At 33.7% G+C, this 25,772-nt stretch overlaps 1 protein-coding gene and 1 pseudogene across 5 annotated transcripts in view; both read right to left on the reverse strand.

Moving 5' to 3' along the window:
- Positions 1 to 25,772, reverse strand: part of OSBPL8 (oxysterol binding protein like 8) — a 146,241-nt gene that overhangs the window by 110,474 nt on the left and 9,995 nt on the right. For 2 of the 5 annotated variants that reach the window (XM_039838887.1, XM_039838884.1), the window contains exon 1: positions 11,325 to 11,394. The exons of the other annotated variants lie outside the window; for them this stretch is intronic. The gene's annotated coding sequence lies outside the window, so the exon portion shown is untranslated. Of the gene's footprint in view, positions 1 to 11,324; positions 11,395 to 25,772 lie in introns of those variants that run through there. 5 annotated transcript variants of the gene reach the window in all.
- LOC120583362 (ankyrin repeat domain-containing protein 39-like) lies at positions 20,412 to 23,925 on the reverse strand (annotated as a pseudogene).

The following is a 25,772-nucleotide window of genomic DNA, read 5'->3' on the forward strand; positions in this document are numbered from 1 at the left end:
GGAGCATATATGGTATGCTCCAGAGCACTACCCCTGACCAAAAAAAACTCTCAAAAAAAAGCACTCTATTTCATAAACATTGAATACAAATTACTGTGCCTATGTGTATCTATTTTATAAAGTCATTCTAATCTACTTTGCATTTATTTAATAATTACCTGACAATACATTAAAACCCAATAAATTACTTAAATTCTGAACTAGAAGGGCATCCAAATACTTTTTACATCCTCAGATAAGGCAAATTCATTAAATACTAAAAGATGCACTGTTTCAGATACATATATATAGAATATATATATATATATGTATAAATCATCCATTCGAGTGACAACGGTTACTAATAAAAAATGCAAAGAAAAATGTACTAAAGATTTTCTTGACCTTTTGCTTTATAAAATACACACTATTTATGTAGAGTATAGCCAAAACAATATCATCAGCACTTTGCCCAGGGGAAATACAACAGGTAACTTAGTGTTAGCCTAAATTCAATGAAAAACAAGAAATCACTTCTACCAAATTTCTGGCAAGGTACGAAACAAATTCCATTTCCTAATATCTCTGGACCAAGCACTAATATACATTATTCATAAAATTTATGTTTTATAAATCTTAATACATATTGTTGCTCCACCATCAGTTATATGTCCTTTGTAGGGCTCAAAAGACATTCATCAAATATTTATTTATATCTTGTCACATAAAAGACACTGTTCTAGATTCTAAACATAGAAAATGATAAACATCATTCCTGTCCTGGACGAGAGAGTAAAATAAACTGGTTAGTATATGACAATGTAATGAGCCTTACGACAAAGGTATGTACCCACATGATGTTACCTATAGCAGTATATATGGATATTAAACCCAGACTTCTGGAGGTGGTAGAGTGAGACTATCCCCTCTCGCCCCACCTACAAAACCTTTGCAAAGCCTCGTTTATATTAAATATAAACAAATTAACTATCAGAAGAATATATAAGCAAACCTAACTAGGATTAATTAATGCAGAAACTTTCATACATATTTAGAATTGAAGGGCTTCCTTAACCAATGCAGTCTATTTTGAACTTAGTTTTACATTTTTTTGAGATTTATCTATCTGGTTTTACATTTAGTCACAAACAAAACTTTATCTCCTAATAGACATATAATTCTACAAAAGAATAAAGAACTGACATAATCTCAAATAAATTACTATATAGTTATAATTTTTCTAAAGAAATATGTGTGGGAAAGGAATAGATAAGAAAGGTAATTTCCTAGCTTGAAATTAAACTTTGGTCACAGCAAAATTCTAACATATATAAAAAACATTGGACATTTCGCAGAGTTGGATACAGAGAAAAAGTACTTATGACAGAACATAATTCAAAGTAATATAAGTTTCCCTAAAGGTATCAAGGCAGAAAGGTACATAACACCCCTCTTACTATACATTCATATTTCCCCTTTGAAACCTTGAGGGAAAAAAAAATCATTCCAAAGTGAAATAAATAGCTCTATGTATTTTTTAAAAAATAGCAAAATTGCATGTAGAAATAACCAACCCAGTAGCAACCAGACCCTAGCACCGAGTCTGTGGTCTCTAAATATCACTTTTCATTAAAAGACACCAGGGCTTCTTGGAGAAATGGCATATTCCAGGTCTAAGACAATAAATATATAAGGTGAGCCTAGAGTATCTGGCATTCCAGTATCCTGCATTTCTAAGCAAAAAGGCTATCAAAGACTACTGGAGTCATATAATGAAGAGATAGGAATCAACTTGAAGGGGCTCCTAAGAGCCAAAGATGGAACAACTTTGCAGAGAAAATTTGCATCTATAAAAGGTAGTTTGAAAATCAAAGAGCTAATCAGCAATTTCAAAAAATCTGAAAGAAGCAAATTAAGCCTAAAAAGTAAAAGGAAGGAAACAACAGAAATAAATGACATAGAAAACTAAAATACAAGAGATAAAATCAACAAAGTCAAAATTAGTTCTTTGCGAACAATAAAATTGACAAATGCCAGGCAAGACTAAGCAAGGAAAAAAAGACAGCAGAAATAAACAATAGTATGATTGATAAAGGAGACATCACAACAAAGCCTCCAAACATTAAAAATATCCTAAAAGGAAATTATAGATAACTTTATACCAGTAAATTTGAAACTTACAATAAACAGACAAATTTCAAGAAAAATCCAACTTACTGAAACTTCCACAAGAAGAAACAGAAATTCAGAATAGCCCTATCAATCCATGATAAAAAAAACTTTCCAACAAAGAAAATTTCCTTTGTAAATTACCTTACTAGTGAATTTTACCCAAAACGGAGGTGAGGGACAGAAATCTAACACAAATTTTTCCAGAAAAGCAAAAAAAATGAAGAAATACTACCCAACTAGTTTTATAAGGCCAGCATTACCCTGATATAAAACTAGACAAGGACATTTGAAGACAATAAATTATGACTCAAGACATGGATCCAAAATCCTAAACAGAGTATCTGAAAGCCAAATCTAGTAATATGAAAAAAGGATCACTATCATAATTTTATCAAGTTAATTTTATCTGTTTTTAAAAAAATCAATCTGTATAACCCACCACATTATTATAAAGGAGAAAAAGCACATGTTTATTGTACTAGATGCTGAAAAAATTTTTGATAAAATTTATACCTACTCATGATAAAAACTCTTACCAAAGTATAAAGAGAAAGAATCACCCTAACCAAACAAAACTTACATAAAACATCGCACTTAATGTGAAACGTTGAATGCTTTCAAAGGTAGAAAAGGGTTTCTTAAACACAAAGCACTATCCATAAACACAAAAACTGATAAACTACATTAAAAAGAACTTCAATTCATGAAAAGACATCATAAAACCAGTGAAAAGGCAAGCAGCGTGTACAAGAGTCGCCATACATATTAAAGACAAATGGCTCATATCCAGACTAGTATAAAGAACTCCTATAAATCAATAAGACATGTAATCTAATAGAAAAAATGAGAGAGAGACTTGAACAGGTGTTTCACAAAAGCAGACATGCAAATGACCAATGAGTACATGATATGGAGTTCTAAAACCACAAAGATGCTACTACAAACCCATAAGTAACAGGAATTAAGAAGATTGACAATGCCAAGTATTGGTAAGACATAGAAGAATAAAAATTCACATTGATATTTAGGAGTAGTGAATTAGTATAACCACTATGGAAAAACAGTTATTTATCTTTCCTCTAAAGTTGGAGATAAGGAGACCCAAAGATAACACAGCAATTACACTTTCAGATATATATACCAATATTTGAAAAAATGCATTCACAATTATACCAAAAAATATGTACAAAGATATTCATAGCAAGATTATCTGTAATAGCCAAAATCTAGAATGGGGCATGTTCATCGACAACAGAAGATATAAACAACTGTGGTAAATTCAAACAACAGAATATGATACAGCAAAAGAAAAACTACAATTATATGACTTGCTCTCATCAACAAAATATTATCTTAAATAATAGAATATATAACATATAATCCAATTTACATTCAAAAATAATTTCAGTGGCAGAGATATTCAGATAATGGTTTATCTTTGAGGATAGATGGGGTAATGATTAGGATAGGACACACGGTTTTGGAATGCTATCAGTGTTTTATTTCCTGAACTGACTGGTGTTTACACATGGGTTAGCTTTGTAACAATATAGTGAACTCTACATTCACTGTACATATGTATAAATGTGTTGTCTTTACAATAAAAAATTAATCATTCTAAGGCAAAGTAATTTAAATAAGAGGTAGGTGGGGAATTGGGGTAAAAGCCCCTTTAGAGGTCTCGAACTCTAAATTTCTGATAAAATCAATGGCCCACTAAATCTAATATAATATGCCATAATATATTAGATAACTGTTAAGAATTTTTTTATCACAGTGAGTTGATGCCTTAATTCTATTCACTGGATACATGTAGAACCACTTTTTAAATATAGTCACCTTACATCACAGAAGCTAAATTACTTGAGTAGAAGATAATTTTGATCTTCATACTCAATTCTACTGCAGAATTGAAAGAATAAGGTAGGCACGAGAAAAACAGTTAAAGCTTAAAGTCTAATAAAATAATCATTTTCATGCTCTAGAATTTGTTTCTGGAGATAATTATAATTTTAAAATTTCAGGTGAGGTCTGGAAAATATTTTATGCTAATTACCCAATATAGATAAAATTTTAATTAAAGATAAATAGTGTTTTATAAACTATGCAAATGTTAAATACAAATGTTATCTATTTATTAATGTATTCACTCATTTATATTCTTCTATCATCTGGTACTTAAATGAATTGTTTTAAAGCTGGTAATTAATATCTCTGCAATTGTATATATAGTACAAACAGGTTATATTTGCTGAGATAGATGACAGTGATATATTTCAAATATTTGGCTTCAAAAACCTAAAAATTAAAATGACATACAAAGTGCTTATTAGTTTCATAAAAACAGAAACAAGAATCACAGTTTTCCCTTTCACTTGCCACCCACACACCATCCTATAAAACATCTCAGAGGAAACAACTTTAAACAAAACGCTACAAGACACAAAACATGGGTAATTTAATTATTTTGGAAAGTTTTGTTATGAACTCCTTGCCGTAAACACATATTCCAAATTTTTTCAATGAATGAACTTGAAATATATAGACTAATATCACATTAGTTCTAAAAAGGAACAGACAAGAGCAAATGGATTCCATTTCTCCTTTGGTGCAGTGCTGTTTCCTCTTCTGTGCACTCAAAGTGCTTCTATACAGAACTAATCACACTGTATTTCTAAATATTTGTTTGTCCATCCACTTCCCCCATTTAGATCCAAAGCTTCATGATGACAGTTTATACAAATTAACGAGTGCCTGATATATGCCAAGTATTATGCTATTCTTTGGAGAACCGAAGTGCAGAAAATATATATGACCCATGACCTCATGGACTTTGAGGTTATGAGAAGCTTCTCATAGCAAGTGATGTTTCAAGTTGAGACCTAAAAGATAAGAAGTGGCACTTAGCTAAACAAAGAAAGGGCAAGAAACACTTTCCAAGCAGAGAATAGACATAAGTCCAAGGTGAGAAAGCCACTCCTATATTCTTCTATACGCTGCATAGCAGATATATTACATTAGTAGTAATGAGATGATGTTGGAGAGGAGGTGTGAGTGGGTGGAAGAAAGGAAGATTGAAAAATTTAAGTCAATCTAAGATCAGCCCAATTTTACGCAACTCTGTGTATTGTGAATTTGATAATTCACATTTAAATACGATATTTAATTAGACTTTGTAAGAAATTAAAACGAGGATTTCATTAACCAATGTCACCATAAAAAATTATTTAAAAATAATTTTTTAAAAATAAGCAATGAAAATGACTGGCGAGGGTCTACTCAGTAAATGCTTCTTAGTCACAATAAAGTCATGTAGAAAAGAAGCAATTAGAGCATGTAAAATTTTGATGCTCCTCTACTCTAGAACAAGAAAGTTCTCAAAAGAATAATATGTTTCAGAGAAAGAGCAAATTATTTTTTTTCCGTCACTTTATTTGTCTACTATTTTCTTCCTAAAAGCATTTCTTCTACTTTAAGAATCCAGCAACAGGGTCCAAATCTGTCTTACACCAACTAAATCAGCACTTAACATAGTGTGAATGATAATATCCTTAACTGTTCATAACACACACCTTGGGTTTTCACAGTAGTCAAAACTGAATTCCTAATTATGCAAACGTGTTGTAAAGGAGTGTAAATAATAAGACTAATGTCTCTGCCTTCCAAAACAAGTGTATTAAAAAGTGGTGTATGGCAAATGTGGAGAAATGGGAACCACCGCACATTGCTGCTGTGAATGTAAAATGGTATGAACACTGTGGAAAACAATATAATGGTTCCTCAAGAAATTAAAAATAGAATGACCATATGTTACAGCAATTCCACTTCTAGATATATATCTAAAAAAACAGAAAGCAGAGACTTGAACAGATATTTGTACACCCACATTCATAGCAGCATTATTCACAATAGCTAAAATGTAGAAGTGCCTGCTGATAGATGAATGAATAAGCAAAATGTGGTATACAAATACAATGGAATATTATTCACCTTTTAGAAATAAGGAAATTCTGACACATGCTACAGCATGGATGACATCGAGAACATTATACTAAGTAAAATAAGCAAGTCACAAAAACACAAATACTGTACGATTTCATATACATAAGGTACCTAGAGTAGTCAAAAATCAAAGAGACAGAGTAGAATAGTAGTTGCCAGGAGCTGAAAGGAGAAATAGGGAGTTATTGTTTAATGGTACAGAGTTTCAGTTTTACAAGATAAAAAGAGTTCAGGGAATGAATGGTGGTGATGATTACACAACAATATATATATATACTTAACTGCATTAAATTGTACACTTAAAAATGGTTAAGATAGTAAATTTTATGTAATGTGTATCTTAGAATTTTTTTTTAATTTCGAAGGGAAGAAATGATGTGAATTTTTCCTATTTAGAAATACTATAATTAGAGATCAGATTCAAGACATACTGACTTTCTTCAACGATTACAAATCTGTCTGGTCTGTTTAGAAATAAATTGATTACAATGGCACTGTAATCTCTTTCCATGATGTAGTAGTTATTCACACTGAATCATTTAAACCTGATGATTTGTTTCATTTGTGACCAAAGACCCTGCCTTTCCTACAATAGGTTAACTCTTAAAGTTTTCAAGTAAGCTGGACTATAACTTAGCTGCTTCTTAAGGGCTGCTCATAAATTAAGTAGTTCTAAAACTTAAAATTTTTAAAGAGTAAAAAGTACCTACATGAAATCCAATTATAACACCTGAAAAAAAAGTGATGTGTTTAAGATACAGGGACATGATCCTATGTTAATATTTGATTTAGTTGAACTTTAAAATGTCTACTTTCAAACTGGAAAACAAACAAAAACATTTTTAAAAAGTATAAAAGAAAAAAAGAAAAATTACAAAAGGAAAACTACAAAGTGAATAATCATAACATACAAAGAATCCCTTAAAGTATGTTAGCTCTTAAGACCTCATTCATTTACTGAACTAGTATTCTGCAGCACATACTATGTGCCAACCACTATTCTAGAAGCTTAATAAGAATCAGTCAGAATAAGTGATTATCCTTATTATTGTAAGGCTATATGAGGAGGAGTTACTGACCAGAAGGGGGCATGAGAGAGCTGGAAATGTAATATATCTTGACTTGGGAGCGACCTGGGTGTATACATATGTAAACGCTGAGCTACACACTTGTGATTTGTGCATTTCGGTGTAATTTATACATCAGTTTTCTGTGAAAGCTCATTCATGTTGCCTACCATTGTTGCTAACATACATACTACTTCAATTTTATTTCAAAGACCCTTAAAACAAATTTCTGGCATAGCCAAAGGGTACTACACGTCTCACTGTTTTAAATAACCCAAAAGGAGAGAAGAGATGCATATATTTAAAAATATTACCATTAATAAAAAATACTAAATGAAATCATTTGATTCTATTCATCAATATATAGCTCAAAAGTACTGACTTAATGTTTTTCAAATACTTATTTCTCTGAAAGCCACATAAGTATGCTGCCAGATATTAACTTGACCATTTTTTCTCTATATCAGTTTCTCAATAAATCATTGGTGTCCCAATTTCATAATTTTTGTCATGTACTACCAGCATAGTTATTTACTTAACTTTTTTTACTTGCCTTTGTTTCATCTTTAATTAGCTTTATCTAATAAACTCCATAAATCACTGGTTTGAGTCACAGGTTCCATTTTTTCTAATACACATATAACTCTCGAAATTAAATGTTCATCATATACCAGTTAAAGTCATCTCACACCACCATATCAAATCTGGGGAGACTTAGCCACATATTGTTTCATTCATTTGTCCATTCTCAAGGCTCTCACTTTCTATGTCCTGATATAAAGAATATTAGTAAACCTCATTTCAAGTCAATGCCTCTATTGAGAACTAGCAGTGGACCTTTAGAGAAATTATTTTATATCTCTGGACCTCAGTTGCCTCATAATTAAGATTATGAAACTAAAAAGGCTATTATTGAGATTCCTTACAATTCCAATATTCTACAATATAACAGCCAGCAGGTTTACCACTTGTCAATATTGCTGACATAATCACTGCAATGCAAAAGAATATAAGTTGTATAAGGTACCATCTCAACTTTAGGTTCATACTAGGACGTGCCTTCAGAATAATACATTAAGGAGAAAAAAACAATGTGAGTTAACTTAGAATAACCTCAACAAATCAATAAAACACATTATAGTTTCTAAGTTTATTCAAATTCAGTTAAAAGCTTTTTTTTAAGTAGTCAGCTCCTTAAAAAAAAAGTCAGCTCAAAAAAAAAAAAAAACAGTTCAAGTAGGTGATCAAAGCAATATTTACATATTTTAGATATTTTATTACAATTGAAATACAAATACATGCACACTCCCCTCCAATCTTCTCAGGGGAAAGGCAGTTTCATTGAGTATAGATATGCAAATGAAAGTTGAGCATCATCTTTCTTGCCTAAACCACAGATATAATAGATTGTCTGGAGTCTCTAGTGTTCTTTAAAATGAAGCAAAATTTAAAAACACTTGCAAAGTCGTCAATTTAGAAAATCCTCCTAAATGTTTATAGTTTTCTTATCCTTTCTAGTTATCTAGTTATCTTAGCCATAACAGTCCCAAAAGAGACATTTGTATAGGCCCAGAAAGATGCCCACAGAAGCATGGGTTGCAATGCAGAAGTACTCTGAACTTAGAAATCCCATTATTTTTTATAATGGGCGGTAAACAAACCTTCTCTTTCTTTGAGAGGAAGACACTGTCTCTGTCATTCAAGGCTATTCTCTATACAAATATCCTTGAAAACACAGTCCAGAAAAAAGGGCAGTTAGTGCTATATTTGAAAGATATGCAGAAACTCAAGACGCCAACAAAGAATTGCCTTTACAACAGCCTGCTCACCCTTGTCTACTTCCCTATGATCCAACACAACACTTTGTAACATTTTACCTTGTACTATACACCTGTTATTGTTAATAATGGATCAAATCATCAATGATTCACAAGCCAATCCTAAAAGCACTTTTGCAAATGTCTAGTGAGTTGCATGATTAGCAAAATTTTTACTATCTGCTTTTAAACAATTTGAAGAATTTTTTTATACATATATCACACTGTGTCAAGTCCATTGGTAGTTACTGAATGCTTTCTGTATTGAAGTTAACCAACACCCAAAAAGATTCAGGGACCAAAACAGTGGCATAGGAGCCTCCAGACTCCATCCTCTACAAAAATAACAATTAGATAGCTATCTGTGAACAAAATCAGTTTGGGGAGAGATCTGGAGTCCACTTAAGAAACTTCAGCAACGCAATGGAACTAAAATAAGAACTGCCACATAAAAAGAGAAGGAAAAGAGCTTCATTTTGCCTGTATCTCCTCTCTCTCTCTCCCTCTCCTCCCTCCCCTCCCCTCCCCCCCTCCCCCCCCCCCCCCACACACACACACAAAGAGCATTGCTTAGCACCAAGAGGGAACTCCCCAGCAAAGTTCTCCATACCAGGAAAAGAGAGAGCAAAGTGAGCAATCAGCTTCGCCAGCACTGACGTACCTCATCAAGGACGTACTTCTATTTCACCTCATGCAGAGAATGGCAAAGCTGAGACATACACACACGGCTAGGAAGCAAGGGATACTGAGAGCAACCACGCAATGGAGGCAACCACAGTTCCCAGTGACCTGCTCTGCAGAGGTCCCCAGCAACTCTCTATACTGGAAAAACCAGCAGCCAATGACTTACTAGATTTCATCAGCTTTTGCCCTAGCGGTATTTGCATTCGATTACACCAGCTGCCTGAGCCCCTCCCTACTCCTTCCCTTCATCTGCCCCTACTGGAGTCTAGGGATCCACACCAGGAGCCAGCCCAGGCCTCTGCAGCTGCATAAGTACCAGTCTAGATCTCCAATGCTGTGTTCACTCAGGACTAGCCTCTCCAGCTGTGTACTTGCATGCCACTGGCCTGATACCTGGTATGATCCTCCATGTTGTATGCATGTTCAAGGGCAGACTGTGCAGCCATGGAAGAGCACACCAACAGCCAAGGCCACCATAGCTGCTTGCAGGCCCTATCTTCTGTCACTGACCTGTACCACTGCGTTCACCTGCAGCTAGCCCCTCCAGCTATGCACCCCCTCCAGCTATCCACCACTAGCCTCCACTGCCATGAACACATAGTGAGATGCAGCAGCCATAGTAGGACACATCTACAGCCAAGGCCCCCATAGCTGTCTGCCTATCCTGATCCCCACCACTACATGTGTGTTGGCAACCACATCTGCCACTACACAGGCACTTGCAGCTGGCTCCTGCAGCTGTGTGCACACCATCAGTTTCAGCCACTATCACTACTTGCCTTGAACCCTAGCTGCTGGACCTGGAGGTGCTACTGAGGACCCCAAAAGCCCTGGAAGGCTCTGTGGATACCCTACAGTAGTAGCCAAACACTACATAGGTCTTGATGCTGTGTACCCCAACAGCCTAAGCTAGTGAGCCACGCTGTCCCCTGAAAACCCAGTGCTGTCACACCCTCCACACTTGGCACCCTATACCAGTAGACTCAGGGTCACAGCTTGCTCCAACCCTCCCCTACCTGCAGGTAAAAGTCTTGCCCTATCCAAGTCGGTCCATAAAGCCAAGAAGAGGTTGACTGCTTCTTCAACTGCACAGACCCCTACACAGGGTTATAAGGATTACAAAAAATTAGAATACAGATAGAATACAGTATACCTCCAGTAACTGGCCCCAAAGAAATGAAGATCCCAGAATTAGCTGATAAAAAATTCAAAATAATAATTTTAAAGATGCTCAGAGAGCTACAAGAAAACATGGACAAACAATTTAACAATATTAGGAACACAATACAGGAAGATGAGTTCACCAAAGAGACAGAAAACATAAAAAGAACCAAACAATTTTTGTAGCTGAAGAATACAGTAACTAAACCAAAAAATGCAATCAAGAATTTCAACAGCAGACTAGACCAAGTAGATGAAATAATTAGAGAGCTCAAATAAAGATCTTTTGAAATTATCTAGTTAGAGAAGCAAAAAGAAAAAAGAAGTCCGTGAGTCTATGACATACCAATAAAATAAGGTATGCATCACTGGAGTCACAGAAGTCAAGAAAAAAAAGATAGAAAACTTATTTAAAGAAATAATGGCTGAGAATTTCTCAAACCTGAGGAGAAGTATGGGCATCCAAGTTCATTAAGCTAATAGGTCACCCTCATATTTCAATCCAAAACAATCTTCTCAAAGACGCATTATAATAAAATGGCCTAAAATCAAAGACAAAGAGAGAATTTTAAAAGTAGCAACAGCAAAAAAAAAATTCTTGCATACAAGGGAACCTCCATAAGCCTGTAGATTTCTCAGCAGAGACCTTGCAGATCAGGAGAGAAGAGAATGATGATATATACAAAGTGCTGAAAGAAACTGCTAACCAAAACTACTTTATCCAACAAAGCTGTCTATAAATGAAAGCAAAATAAAGAATTTTCAAAACAAACAAAAGTTGAGGGAGTTCTTCACCACTAGACCTTCCTTATAAAAAATGCTGCAGGGAGTTCTTAAAGCTGAAACTAAAGGACACTAACTAGTAACATAAAAACTTATGAAAATAAACACACTGGTAAAGGAAAGTATATAGTCAGATTCAGAATACTCTCATACTGTGATATGGAGGTGTATTAACCACTTTACCATAAAGATCGAAGGACAAATATTAAAAATAGCTATAACTACAATAATTTGTAAATGGATAAATATAAAAAGATATAAAGTGTGATATCAAAAACAAAATGTGAGGAACAGTAATAAATAAGCAGTGTCTTTTATAAGACCAAAGTTAAGTTGCTATCAGCTTAAAATGGACTGTTACATCTATAAAATATCTCAAGTAAGCCTCAGGCTAACCACAAAACAAAAACCAACAGAAGGTACACATAAAATAAAGAGAAGGGAATCAAAATATACCACTATAGAATATCATCAATTCACAAAGAATAAGAGCAAGACAGGAAGAAGGGAACAAAGGAAATACAAAACAGCCAGAAAATTAATGAGATGGCAATAGTAAGTCCTTACCTATCGATAATTACTTTAAATGTAAATGTACTAAATGCTCAAATCAAAAGGCATAGAGTGGATGAATGGATAAAAAAACAAGACCCAACTATATGTTACCTACAAGAGACTCATTTCAGCTTCAAGAACACACATAGGCTCAAAGTGAAGGGATGGAAAAAGATACTTCATCCAAATGTAAACCAAAAGAGAGGGACGGGTGGCTATATCAGACAAGACAGACTGGAAGTCAAAAACTGAAACAACAGACAAAGAAGATCATTATATAATGATAAAGGGATCAATTCATCAAGAGGATATAATAACTGTAAATATATATGCACCCAACATTGGAGCAACTAAATATACTAAGCAACTACTAATAGATCTGAAAAGAGTAATAAACAGCAATATAAAATACTAGGGGACTTCAACACACCACTTACAACCATAGATAGATCATTCAGACAGAAAATCAGTTAGGAAGGATTGGATTGAACTATATTTTAAAGTAAGTGAACCTAACAGATATGTACAGAACATTCCATCCAACAGCAGCAGCAGAATATGCATTCTTTACAAGTGCACATGGAACATTCTCCATGATAAACCAATCATATGTTAGGTTACAAAACAACACTTAGCCAATTTTAAAAGACTGAAATCACACCTAATATCTCTTCTGACCATAATGGTATGAAACTAGGAAGTTAATAACAGGAAGAAAACTGGAAAATTTACAAATATGTGGAAATTAAACAACACAATCCTCAACAACCAATGAGTCAAAGAAGAAATCAAAAGGAAAATCAAAAAAAATCTTGAAATAAATGAAAATGGAAATACAGCATACCAAAACTTATGGGATGCAGCAAAAACAGTACTAAGAGGAAAGTTTATAGTGATAAATGCCTAGATTAAGAATAAGGAAATATCTGAAATAAACAATCTAACTTTGAACCTCAAGGAACTAGAAAAACTAGAACAAACTGAGCCAAAAGTTAGCAAAAGGAAGAAGCTAAAGGTCAGAACAGAAATACATGAAATAGAGAACAGAAAAACGATAAAAAAGAACAACACAACTAAGAACTGGTTTTCTGAAAAGACAAACAAAATTTACAAACTTTTAGCTAGGTTTACCAAGTAAAAGAGAAGACTCAAATAAAATGAAGAATGAAGAAAGAGACATTACAACTGATACCACAGAAACACAAAGGATCATAAGAGACTATAATGAAAAATTATACATAAATTGGACAACTCATAAGGAATAGATAAATTCCTGGAAACATACAACCTACCAAGTCTGAATCTTGAAAAAACACATAATCTGGACAAATAAGTATGAATCGAATATCAAAAATATCCAGAAAAGCCAGACACCTTCATGGATGAATTCTATCAAATATTTAAAGAATATCAACTCTTCTCAAACTTTTCTAATAACTGAAGAGACGGGAATACTCCCAAACTCATTTCCTGTCAAGCTGCAGACTTGGTATTTAGACACTTAGCTTCTGGTACACTTTTGCTACTGCAGCCCAATTTATCAACCTTCTCAACAATCATATAAATGTACCTCTGGGACCTAGAGTTGCTTACTACCAATGATAGTGAGGCAAAGGAAGAACACCAATTGCTAAGTCCTTCTAGCCAGCTGAAAGTACTTAGTATATTCCTTAATACAAACAATATCTGCTCTGGAAAATACAAAGCCCCTGTTGGTGATGACATCTTTGAAAGCCAAAACAAAAACAAATGAAAATCAAAAATCAATAACACATACATAAACAAACAACGAAAGCAAAGAGTAAATTATGCAGAGATTTATTTTTCTATTTTCAAAATGATGTTGAGTTGAGGGATTTACGCTACTTCCAAAAATTATTATAAAAATCAAGTAAATATGTGATATTGGCATGATATGTGTGTGTATGCATGGATGTATGTATGTGTACATGTATGTGTGCATGTGTGTATGTCAATAAAACAGAATAGAGAGTCCAGAAACAGACCATACATATATGGTCAATTAATTTGCAACAAAAATGCCAAGGAAACCCAATGGGAAAGAAAAATATTTTCAATAAAAACTGGATAGTCATTAAAAGAAAAATAAAAAAACCCTTGACTCTTACAATAAATACAAAAATTAAGTTGAATCATAAACCAAATAAAAAAGCCAACACTTATAAAACTTCTAAAATATGAAAGAAAATCTTCACGAACTTGGACTGGGCAAAAATTTCTTAGGGGACTAAAAACAACAAACCATGAAAGAAAAAACTGGTATGCTGGACTTCGTAAAAATGAAAAGCTTCTCCTCTTCAAAAACAGAGTTAAGAAAATAAACCGAAGTAAAGTAGGCAGAACACATACATCTGACAAAGAACTAGGATCCAAACTATATAAAGAACTCTTAAAAGTCAATAATAAGAAAACAAATTTTTTAAAAAGGCAAAAGATTTAAACAATTAACCAAAAAACTGATACTAATGACCAATAAATCCATGAAAAGATGTTCAATACTACCTGTCATCAGTGTAATGCAAATGAAAAACCACAATGAGATACCACTATACAACCACTAAAATGGCTAAAACTATTTCAACTGACATAAGTGTTGATGAGAACCAGGAGCAACTGAAATTCTCATATATTGTTGGTGGGAATGCAAAATAGTACAGCCACTTCCAGAGATTTGCCCAAGAAAAATGGAAAATGTCCACACAAAGATTTGTGTGTGGAATTTTCACAACAGCTTTATTTGTAATAGCCAAAAACTAAAAACAAGTCAAATTATCAACTGGTGAGTGGATAAACAAATTGTAGTATATTATTAATACAAAGGAACAATCTTTCCTTTTAATTGCCAGATAAAAGTACATAATCTACAATTCTGTTTACATGAAATTCGAGATGAGACAAAAGCAATCTATAGTGGACAGAACCCAGATCAGTTGCTGCCTGGGGAAGAGCTGCAAGAGTGGAAAAGGAGAAACATTAAGTGGAAAAAGGCACAAGGGATTTGGGAAGAAACTGATGGAAATGTTCTCTATCTTCATTGTGGTGTTAGTTACATGGGTGTATACATTTGTCAAAATGCATCAAGTTATATATTTTAAATGGGTATACTCTATGTAAATTACATCTGAATAAAGTAGTCTGTTTTGTTTGTTTGTTTTTTTTAAGTGACATTGGTAGGTTAAGTGGTAGAGAGCAAGAAAGACTACAGAGATAGGGAAACGCAGAATGACACTATACAGGCAAGTATTTTTTAATTCATGAAAAAAGTCCAAAATCTAGCACAACTAAAACTCAGAATGTAACAGGGAATCTATTTAATTCCATCTGTAAAATGGGAATAACTCACAGGATAGCTGTGAAAATTAAATGAGAAGTTAACTATACTTGGTACATCACAGAAACACAATTTGGATTAGTTGAATCTGCATCTATCCATGTTATGTTAAGGTAAAACCAAGAAAATAAGTAAGTTACACAAAGTAAATCATGAACGAATTTCTAGAGAAAATAACTTCAGATGTCAGTTTTAAAAAGAGAAAAGGAAAGGCAGGAGGGTTTTGCAGGTGGAGGGAATGGTAATGTGCAGAAGAATGGAGGCGGAAAGGAGCAAGTTGTGTGTAGGAGATGACAAAATTAGCATGCCTGTGCCAGCAAGTCTATATATGGGAGCAACAAAAGAATCGGAGTAATCTTCCCATGTGATGCAAATACTCATTTAAATTTTACAGTAGGATCCAGAATAGTAATTTCATCCAGTTGATGCTATAACATAAGCTAAACACATTCAACTATTTAAAATAGGGGAAAAAAAGTCCTGCTGAAAAAATATGAATGCTTATAAACATCAGCTTCAGTCTCTTGGAGGTTAGCCATAGTTCTTTCCTCAAAAGAAAAAGTAATTATTAAAATATAATTATAGCTAAGCCACATATGGACTTGCTGTTTAGCTGTCATTGCACTCCTGAAATTATGAAAGCCTTTACATTTTCCTGAATCTGAATTCTATAAGTGACTGCTATTTTGGAAAACAAGATATAAAAAATCTCCTCGGAGAACTATTCAGCTACAAGAATTATATCATGGCATATTACTTAAAATGCTAGAATGCTAAAACTGTGTTTCAGGAGACCTAATGTGACCGAGATCAGGATACTTGAACATTTATAATTTTAAAGCATATTTACATGTATGCATTTAAATGTGTTTAATAAAAGAATGCAGGGTTAGCATTCTTATGGCATTCAAATTAACTTAATTCTTTATTAAGATGTTACATATTTAGCAAAGTAGTTCCTTTCTATATTTTATATATAGAACAGAAAAATGTCATTTCAACATTTCATCTCTGGGAAGAGATAACCGAAATAGCTAGTAATAACTTAAGCTAATTTAGTTCCCAGAATGAGAGAAACGTAGAGAAATATAGAATTAGATACACAACGAGAGATGAAATATTAAAAGATAATAATACTGACCTTTAAATGGAGTAGCAGCAATGTAGCTACGGTTAGGACAACAAAGCTACAGGATTAAATTAACTCAAGTTTCTTATTAAGAAAGAATGTTATGTAGTGACAGCTAACAAAGTTCTATCTGCTCCATCTAACATCAGAGCAATATCCAGTTAGAGGCCTTGGCTCAGAGTAGAACATATAAAGACCAAAGAATGACCTTATGTACTTTTGCTTTCTTGGGCCCATATGCTACAATCAATGTAATAGCCAAAATATTTATGAACATATTAAAAAAATTAATGATGTTATAGCATTTAGAATCATAAATGATTTTCCATTTAAAATTTTCTCATGATAGCATTCTTGTACTATAAAATACTTTTCAAAGCCTTTTCTACATACATACACTAAAAAGAAGTGTCTATTTTAAGAAATATAAATTAGAAAAAAGATTTAATGATAAGATTAACCATAAAATTGTTAAGACCCACCACTGCTTTTCATTTTTGTTGAAAGATTTTAGGAGGCTGATACTGCTAAAGATTATTTAAAATACATAAAGGTGGCAAGAAAATATTAGAAAAATAAAAGCTAAAGATTTGAAATAATCTTTAGGAAAGAGTGTATGAAATATTAGTTGACAAAGAACATTACAGAAAAAGATAAAAAACAACTAAAAATTAATAAAAATTAAAAGGAAAGAAGCAACTTAAGACAATGAAAGCAGGGAAACAAAAACCACCTTTTAATCAGTGTAACAATAGTAACGGTGGCAATGTTAATTCAAAAGCTAAATACCTTCACTCAAAGATTCTTCAAACTAAGACTGCTTTGCCTTGTAAAGTTTACCATGAAAACTTTACTTAGTAAATAATCTCAGGGTGGAAAGCCAAAGAACAGGAAAGCACAGCTCCTGGCCTCATTCCAACGGTTCCTATCCCTAATGCCCTTGGCTTTTCTAAGACACTTATGTGAGAAGATGACACATTCCTTAAAGAATGTTAGCAAGCTATATAAATCTCATTTGTCTTACCTCCCATTAGCAGTCAATGAGTACAACCAAACATAGACCCACTCATATCCCATACCCCTCAAAAAGTGTGAATTTTCAGTCAAAAAATTTAATCAACGCTAAAAAAAGCTTTTTTTTTCTTTTTTTTTCGGTCAGTGCTATCCTAAAAGCAGCAGGTAGGCCTAAAATGATGAGAAATAATTTGAACCTTGTTTCTAACATGCTTTCTCCCCCCACTACTTTGTTTTTAACTTGGCAAGAACTTATCCGTTAAGTATTCACAGGTGGGTTAAGATAATCACTTTCCAAATAAAATTCAAGGAAATGCATGCCCTAAATAAACTTTAGAGCTATCAGAAATCTTCAAATGAACCACTATCTCTAAATTTTATAGATGAAGAAACTAAACATGGATAGATTAAATAACTTGCCCAATATCATAAAGCAAAAAGAGACCAGAATCCAAGTCTCTTAAGCCCCAGCCTAATGTTCTAAGAACAAAGTATTAAGTCATTAAGTGAAATTATTAGGATTCAGCCTCTTAGATTTAAGATGAGTTGACTGGTGAAAAAACCGCAAAATAGCATTACACTATGATCCCGGTCCCACTTTTTAAAAAAGTATACAGACAAGTATCCTCCTATCTATCTAGACATAGAAATATCTAAAATACCAAACTGCTAATAAGTGGGCTACTTTGGACATAAAGTGGGGTCTAGCAGCAATAGAAACTAACTTTATGAGATTCTACAGTTGTTGAATTTCACAGTGAACAATTATGACATAAAAATCACATTTTTTTTCTGATGAAATATTGCCATTTGCAACAACAACATGGATGGATCCTGAGAGTATCATGCTAAATGAAATAAAGCAGAAGGAAAAGGACAAGAACCATATGATTTCACTTGTACATGGGGCATAAAACAAAGTAACAAACGAACAAATAAAACAAATAGACACACAACGGTATGGTGGTTACCAGAGAGAAAGGGATGTGGGAGGTGGAGGAAGAGGGTAAAGGGGGTCAAATATATGATGACAGGAGATCAGACTTTGGATGGTGAGCCCGTAATACAATATACAGATGTTATGTTATAGAATTGTACACCTGAAACTTAATTAATGTTATTAACCAATGTTACCCCAATAGATTTAAATAAATAAGAAAAATCATTTTCTTTAAAAAAAATTGTAGACAAGCAAATATATATTTCACCTAGAAAAGAAAATGCATCTCAGAATGGCTTAAGTCTCAGTCTCCCTCCCTCCCAATTTCCTCCCCTCCCTACTTGTGTGCATGCTTGTCCATGCGCATGCACACACACACTATTCCAAAAATAGTACTATGTAATCAGGGCTGACCTTGAAATTATCTTAATTTGTTTTCACATTAATGTGGTCTTTACTTATGAATAACATAACATTAACGTATTAAGTATAACTCGGGTAATTTTAAAAAGTAAAAATCTTAATCATAAAATGAATTTAAACGCATTTTCCTTTGGATACATAATAATAATAGAAAGTGAATTAAAGTATTTGTAATGAATATTTGTAATTTAAAAATTATTTTTATATAAACGCATACTGCTAAAGTGGTTTTAAGCATGTTAAAAAAGGCATTCTTGGTACGTTAAACATCCCCCACCCACCTCCCGTAAGTCTAACTATCAGTATACTAATGGCATTCCTTGCAAGACGGTAAAGACAATGCTAAACTTAAGCTCGGTCCTCTATGTAAATTATGAATTTCAGAATCAACAGATCCAAACAATGAGATTTTTATTATATAGTTCTCAACAGACTCTTATGCTCGTTAGCTGCCCCTCAGGTTATTTTGATTCCTCATAATTTTGGAATATTAAATATCTGTCCAAAGAGTAAGGGATGTCTTCAGTAAATTATACTTCATTCACTCATTCTCTCCCCATTTCCCCCTCAACCTGCTCAAAGAGGATGCCCACCTCTGTAATTGCACTAAAAATACTCACAGGACAATCATTCATAGCCAAATTTAACGCTTACTTTGCCATGCCCTTATTCAAAGACTCTCTTAACCTGGTCCCTCTAGCCAATCCTTTGATTCTTTCACTAGCTCCTTTCACTCTGGCCAGGACTTTGACACTGACATGTATCAGAGTTCACTCTTTTAGAGCCTCTTTTCTTCTTCTCACTTTCAACTATCACCTTCATGCAGTTACTCCCTATAACCAGCCTAGAACTTTCTCCTACATTCAAAAAACATATCTAATAACCTGCAGCAGAGGCTCAAAAACTTTAGGATCTTTAAGAATCATCTGGAAGGCTTGTTCGAAATCAAATTTCTGAGCCCCATCCCCAAAGTTTCTGATTCAGTAGGTCTGGGTAGAACCCAAGAATCTGCATTTTTATTTCATTTAGAGATCTTGCCAAACTTCCATCTATAGTGTTTATACCAATTTCCATGAACAGATATCAGCGAAGTTAAGACAAGTGACAGTATGAAAGGAAAATTATATACTTACTTCATCCCATGCACAAAATTAAATTTTAAGTAGATTAAAGACCTAAATTACACTTGATCTTAGCCAAAAGGCCAAGAAGTGATAAAGACCTAATTTTTTTTTAAAAAAAAACATAAAACTATGTAAGTATTAGAAACAGCTATGGAATATATGACAAATTAAAAGCTGCTATATATACATACATAATTATGTATATAGAATCAATATGCAGAATAAGCAACTCCAATGAATCAATAAAAAGGAAAATTTACATGGAAATTGGTATGGTCAGGAAGTTCACAGAAGACAGGTAGGTGTTCAACCTCACTAACAATCAGCAATGCAAAATACAACAAAGCAATAGCACTTTTAAATCTATCAGACTGTTAAAAGTAACGAAATTATGGTATAAAAACAAGTGTTGGTTAGGTTTTGAGGAAGTGGGTGCTTGCAATGTGCCAGGCTCTTTTGCTATACATTCACTCATTTAAGCCCCACAATGACTTTGAGGTGGGCCCAATTACAATCATTCTCATCTTACAAATGAGGAAACAGGGATAGATGGGTAAGGTGGCTTTTACCAAGGTCACTCAGCTAGAAAGCAGATTTTAATTTGTCATATATTCTATAGCTTCTAATACTTAACATAGTTTTGTGTTTTTTAATTTAGGTCTTTAATCTACTCAAACTTTATTTGTGCATGGGATGAGGTAAGGATATAACTTTATTTTTTCCAAACAAATAAATGTTCCCACACAAACTCATTTAGAACAGAATAATCTACCCAGGCTTCAGTACTTGCATTCCCACTAAATCTACTCCCATCCCTCCAGTGGTCAAAATGGGCCTCTTCCTGGGTCTTCAGGCCTTACCACCCTGCGGCATAGATGCTGACCAAGGCAGAGGCTTGAAGACTTAGTCTCTATACCCTTGCATACAAACAGAAGCCTGAAATAGAAGGGTGGCAATTTAACTGGCCAACAGGTCTTTCAGGTCATAGCTTCAAGGTAGCAGGTCATATGCTAGTCATGCCTTCCAATCCCAGAAGGCCTTCAGAGCTGGGCAGTGTTGCAACAGGAAGGAGCAGACGCTCACATGACCTTTCTCAGCAGTGTAGACTGGTTGTGCCTTGTTATCTACCAGCTTGGGGTTAAACTCAAGTGACAGCAGAAGCCATGTGATCTCAGTGTGCCCACAGTAGCTGGCCCAGGGCAGAGCACTGGCACCCCCATGTGTCTGGGCGTCACACTTGCTCCCTCTTTCCAGCAGGAACTGTCATACAGCATAACGCACACTGGCATAGTGCAGAGTGGTGCAACTAGCCAAGTCCAGGTTGACTAGGGTCCGTCGCCTTCCGAATTAAATATTTCACTCGACCCATGTCTCCATTCAGGGCTGCCGACCAGATCCCCCTTTCAAAGTCCATCTCATCCAGCGTCTGCCACACGCTGGATGCCACACGGGATTGGGCACAGCAGGGGCCATCAAGAGCCGCCATGCTGGGCTCAGCACCCAAGAATCTTCATTTCTAATAAGTTCCCAGGTGATACACACTTTGAGAACCACTGGCCTCTCTTGGAAAAGCCACAGGTACCTTGATTTCAACACAACCTAATGGATCTTCCAGCATCTACCCTGATCACCTCCAAAACATTGTTTACACAGCATCCAGAGTGATAATTCTAAAACTGATCATTTCATGATCCTTTATTTAAAATATTCTAATGGTTCCCAAGGAATCTTAAAACAAAAATCAAAACGGTTTATCGAACCTTGCATGACTCAGTCTTTGCCTATTATATCACACTGCTATCATTCTTTTTTTTTTTTTACACTCCAACCACAGTGAACGCTTTAAGTTTCTAGCAAAAGCCAAGTTCCTTACTGTTCCAGGATATTTAAACAAGATGAGCTACCAGAAATCTTCTTTTTTACCTCAGCTCAAGTCATCTTGCCTCCCTACCCCCACTAGGTCAACAAATTCTTATATCACCCCACATTTCTTTTTACCACCTTCTACAATGGATTGTGCAATTAGCAGTTTACTCTCTGTTCCTTGCCCTTCCCACACACACAAAGCTCGAAGTGGTCACGTCTATTCAGTTCCCACTGAATTTTCAGCCCCTTGCATAGTGACTTGCACTCAAATTATCTGTTGAATTAAATATCTGTCTTGTGACATTAAATTATTTTGAAATCTCAAAAGGAAAGCTATTATTTAAAAGGGACTAGAGGTATCTTTTTAGTCTCTTTTAATACTTACAAATGAGGAAACATCATTATACTCCACCATCTGGGAGTTTAAATTTAAAAAAATAATACCTTAAAAAGATAAAATGAAGTCTTCCTATCAAAAATTCCTCTGCAACAAGATATATAGGTATGTTATTGTTTATTCTGCACCAAAAGAGTACAGCACTGACATTCAAAAGCCATTCAGTAATAAATGGATAAGACAGCCTAAGATAATTTTTGCAGAAAAAAATAAAATTTTTTAAACCTGCATTAAAGAGTACACTCAGGCTTAGCAACATAAGTGTTATAGCTCATGCTATGAAATGGGATGGGGTAGCTGCCTGGAATTAAATCTAAACACAGATAACCACAAATTACATAATAAATGTGAATATAATCAAGCATTATTATGCATATAACCAAGAACTAAATTATTATGTAAGCATATGCTCTATAGATTCTGATCTCCTTTAAAATGGAAAGATGCCTATCTGCTGTCTATAATTCATTCACTAACTCTTTTTCTCTAAAGTGCATGTTAAATCAGCATAGCACTAGCATTAAGTAGCAAACACAGAACAGGTATAACTATCTTTAGATGTAATTTTAACCAATATAGCAGAATTTACATACAAAAAAAGTTACCTTCGTTCAGAGCAGTCATTTTCAGAGACTGTTTCAAGTTGCCACCACACAAAACAATTTTGGAATTCCTCTTTTCTAATCATTTTCTTAGCTACCTTATAAATAGACATAAGATTAATAGGTTTATCCCTTTGGTTACTGCTTATTTCTAACTAAAAATGGCATTACTCATTTTGATCCTTAAGTTTATGTATTAGACTCAGTTCAGAACTACTTCACATTTTTTCCAAATATCAAATCTGTTCTCAAAAGATGTTATTTGCCATCTTAGAAGGTAGGTAAAAGAATGAGGCTGAAGGCACTAAAGAAATGACAAAGGAATCGTTACAAAAGAGTTTCTGAACAGTGACATTACTAAAATAAATTCAAGATAACTTTGAACACACTAACCATCTCTTAGACAAATAAGTTCTAGTATGTTTATTTAAAAACCGGTCACATTTCTACTTTGGGCATAATTCATAGGCCCGATCCCTGGCTTCTGGTTTTCTTGAATAACAGGTGCTGTAATGCAAAAGTACACTTATTAAAAACTGCAGACTAAGAAGTGGAACAAGTTTTAAGAATAAAACCTGGTGGTCTACTACAGGAACGTGGCTTGGAGAGACAGTATTATATACTAAAAAGAACATGGCTACAAAATGAGACAGGCCGAGGTTCAATTTCTTGCTTGGCCTCCTAGTAGCTACATGACTGAACATGTTACTTGAATACAGAGTCTATACAACGTGAATATAAGTCCATCTGTAAAAATGGGAATAATACCATCTATTTCAGCACTATTATAAGGATTATGTCATATAAAATATTCTCTTATTGGAATTCTAGCCCCTAATATCTTCAAGGAATAACCTGAGGCTACCTATCTGTTCCAAACTCTCCATTTTACTAAGACCCACAGAGATTACGTGGTTTGCCAAGGTCACACAGTTACTTCATAGGAAAGACGATACTTCTGCCAGGCTCCTTATTTTCCCAGTACATCTGTTTACTAAGTCAGTTGGTGTTCATAATTCTATGTTGCACAAGGGTCTCAAAGAGGGTTTCAGAGACAGTAAAAAATCAAGGCCTCTTAAGGACAGTGCCTACAAATATGATACTGGCAATCATATAGTAATAATTTAGTCCTTTATATTAAATATTTCCCTTAGATTATAAGTCTGTTTTCAAAGTTAGATATTTTAATTTACAGCTAAACCACCTGATTCTACATAAATTTTTCAGTTCTCTTAAAAGATCCTTTTCTAAGGAAAATATGAAACTTGTTTTAACTCAAGATACTAGAAAAAAAATGAACATGTTTCTCATTGATTATGGTAACTGGTTACAAAAAACAAAAAGAGTTACCCAGTTTCCTACAAGTAAAATTCATACCCATACTGGAGCCAAAGGGTCTTTATTAAGGATCAAAGCTTGAAATGCAAGCTCTACAGTTAATTCAAGAAAATCTCGAGGAACTTTATTATTGACTTTCTTACTAAATCCCAAAAGCAATTTCTTCACATTTTCATACACATTAATAATGGCTTTCTGTCTTCAACATGAAAGAAAAATGAGCATCTGAGTGCCTCACTCTGGCCTAGATGCTTCTCGGTTTTGAATTCTAGGTATAAATTACCACAACCTAAGTACTCATCATCTTTAATTTACCATGTAAAGAACCAAGACACATAATTACACTTCTTCTTGCCAATTCAATACTGATCTATGAGAACCAATTCAATTTTTAATACTTGAATTAAGAATGACTACCAAAAATGAGAAACTATGGAGATGACTGTTACATTGAAAGCTTGTCCCCAAAAAAAGAATTGATCAATATAACAACTAAAAACACTGAAAGAATATCAAAAAAGCATATATTTTCTGAATTTAATTAAAATCATAATTTGTCTCATAGTCACAAAAGTATCACTGATTATTTCATCTTTTGAGTTTGAAGAGCTTAATTACTACTACTGTGAACTAAAAAGAAGTCCCAAAGGATAAATAAACAAGACCTTGCTAGTTAAAATGCTAAATATGTTAAGTAAACAATCTCTAAAATGAATCACTGTTTTACAGAGGAATTTTTTGTCGATGAAAGGGTACCATTTTTTAAATTCCTACATCCTAATCATTGAGAAAATAAAGATATAAAAACAATAATTTCCCAAATAATCAAAGCATTGAAGATAACCAAAGTATTACTATAAATGATAAAGATTCTATTTTAAAATTTCAGGAACAGTGAGAAAAAGTACCAAAAACTATAAACATAATAGAAGCAATAAAGATACTGTAATGAGACAGTCAAGAAGGAAATTAATCTTGACAACATATATCTGAAAGGGAAAATGCTTAAAATACATGAAAAAGGTAAGGCAAGAGACATATAATCACCATCTAATCTAATCTCTGGATTATAAAATGAAGAGTTTCATAAAATATAAAGTTCACAAAATAATCAGTAAATAGATGTCAACAGCATTAGGAAATATTTTCGACTTTGACTTTCTCTACATTAGGCAAATAAAGAAATTGCACAAGAGCTGATTTATTTTCTAAGCTTCTTTAAATTTCAAATAAATATTTACTACGTAGGTTCTCTAATCTTATATAATCAGGTCAAATCTGGGAGTTTAAGCCCTCCAAATCTAATAGGATTTCAACTTTACAATAGTCAGTATTTTTAAAATATGAATTGTAAAATTTCTGATTGC

The sequence above is a fragment of the Pteropus medius genome, unplaced genomic scaffold (assembly GCF_902729225.1).
Source record: "Pteropus medius unplaced genomic scaffold, Ma_sr-lr_union100, whole genome shotgun sequence".
NCBI lineage: Eukaryota > Metazoa > Chordata > Mammalia > Chiroptera > Pteropodidae > Pteropus > Pteropus medius.